We start from the raw sequence: 2587 nt of genomic DNA on the forward strand, positions 1-2587 counted from the left end.
CCCCCCCCCGAACAAAGATCAGATACCAGTGCCTTTCCCAGAAGGGTCACAAAGAGCAGCATTTGTTTCTACTGGAGTACAGTCAGGTCAGCAGGCTTCAAGGCAGAGTACATCAATCTAGATATAGACACTCGGTCACCAAACCTTAAAATAGCAACTGTAAAATATCAGCTGTTGTTTCACTTCTGTTCCTTAAACAACCTTTTTGGGAGGAAAGTGTGGGAGGACAGGAGTTGCCTGTCAGAGCTGGAAAAAAACAAACAGGAGATGGTACTGTCAACATCTGCATTTACACACACAGGTTGACAGGTGAAAAAATGAGAGTTGCATTGGTGTTCTAGCATGTTTAGAAGTTCTGCATGCTTCTGAAATCATCTGACCTATTTAAATATCTGACTCAAGTCCAAAGGCATGAATGGCTGATTTTAGGCATGGCAGGTGGAGAACAATATCTAGGTTGGATCTTGGACACATGGCTATTAGAAATATGTTGGGAATTTTATGAAGGTAATCCGTAAGATTTTTTTTTTTCCTGGAAGAGCTTGGTTTGTTTGCTCTTTCGCATCAGGTAAATGTAGGTGAGAAGGTAGGACAGATTTCTTCACATAAAATATATTGGATTGTTTTTTAATATTAAAAGTACTAGGAGTAAAAGGAGTACTTCTGGAAGATAATTTTCAATTGCTTTGCAAGACACAAGGCTGAACATAGCTACTTCTTGTTTAGTGCATTATAATTGAGACTCTTTAAACGTGAAAAGGAGCATCACTGCTAATTTAATGAACATTGATATATTGCTGAGAGTTCAAAGAAAAACCCATTAAAAGGACAGTGGGACCAACTTAATGCTTTAAATAAATGCTTAATATTAGCAGAATCAAAGTTAAGGGAGGATAACATTGACTACAAGTATCTGATAGATGTAATTATCTAGGATAGTGTTTTTCAACCTGTGGTCTGTGAACCCCCAGGGGTCTGCGAAAGATGACTATGCTCAATCAAAAGTATGTGAATACCCACACTTACAATTCAGAGGGGTCTGCACCTCCACTTAAAGTTTCCAAAGTGGTTCGTACCTCCATTCATAACTTTAGGGGTCTGCCAATTAAAAAAAGGTTGAAAAATTCTTCCTCTGGGAAAAAGAGGAATTAGTGGCCAAAGGTGTGCTAAAGTGAGTAGATGAAATTAGCCAAAAGAAATTGCAAAATGTCAATAAAAATATCTGTTTGGTTGTTTTCCAAAGTTGTAGAATCTAAAGCTAGTGTGATAACAAAGAATTAGATCTACTGGTCAGAGGACCGAAGAACATACTACATGACAGTCATGCATTGGCAGGATCTTGGGCTGGATGACCTAACCATTGTGATCGTTTGATATCCTTGGCAATCAGTTGGAGAAATCAGTGAAAGAGTTCCTTTCCCATAGCGATTTAATACATTTATTTGGATGTATTCTTAAGTGTTCTCAAAAGCTAGTTTGTTTAATAATCATGTACATCAATAGCGTGTTGAAAGCACAAATGACTGGCATACAACATGTCAGGAATCGGGCACAAGTTGGAGATTTTTCTTACTTGGCTTGATAAAATAAAAAATGAATAGAAGTCGGTACAGAAAATAACTTTTCCTAAAAGGGAAATATCAACTAAGTTGCATTGACGGGGCAGGGGGTGGGGCAGGAATGACTAAATGTTATAGCAAAAGTAAAGAACTAAAGCGATAGCAGTTAAAATCGCTAATAATGGCATGATTTGATTGTTGAGCAGACAGCAGTTTTTCAAAATACCTTCTTGCTAATTGTTGGTGTGTGTATGCCTGGTGATGTGATGTGGTGTTCTTTGAGGTGTATGTCAGCGAGTATCCAGCCTGCAATTCTTCCTTGTCCCATTATTTTCCAATCCAAATTCTAATGTATACATTTTAAGTGTGTTCTATTTTGGTGGGCATTCTAGTTTCCAAGTTATAGTTATAATGACACTTTTCTAGTACTACTGTTTTTAGATTCAGCTTTTTAAAACCTTTTTCTTAGTCCAAAAATAGTTATTTTAGAAAACTTGAGCTAAATGAGAGTGGTTGTTTTTGTCGTGAAGAAATGCTTTAATTTTTTTTTAACGCTGACAACTCATCTGGCAGGAGTGTTCATAATTTAGAAATTTCAGAATGACCAATCCTGTGATTATTTGTCTCACAAACTTCCTTGAAAGTTTTAGTTTGTGCAGAGTGCAATAACTTGTCCTAATTTTGGTGGGGAAGGTAAATTACTGTTGATTATCAATTCTAATTAGTGTCTTGACTAATTACTGACTTTTTTTCACAGTACAGCTTTAAATGTTGTTTCTCAAGGTAGAAATTCATTTCCCATGTGTCTTTTTTTTTTCCTCCTCTCTTTTGCCTTCCTCCTTCCCCCTTCTCCCCCCACCCCCCAAGAGTTTTGATTTATTTTATAGCATCTGGATACCCCTTCTGTGTGTCAGGGGTGACGGCCACATTTCATGGGCCTGTAGAATTAATTAGTGTGTGAAGATCCAGTTAGGAGAATGTTTTACGTATAGACAGTGGAAGGTGTCATACACCCATGTCAAATATAT

This window comes from Alligator sinensis, unplaced genomic scaffold (genome assembly GCF_000455745.1).
Source record: "Alligator sinensis unplaced genomic scaffold, ASM45574v1 scaffold1003_1, whole genome shotgun sequence".
NCBI lineage: Eukaryota > Metazoa > Chordata > Crocodylia > Alligatoridae > Alligator > Alligator sinensis.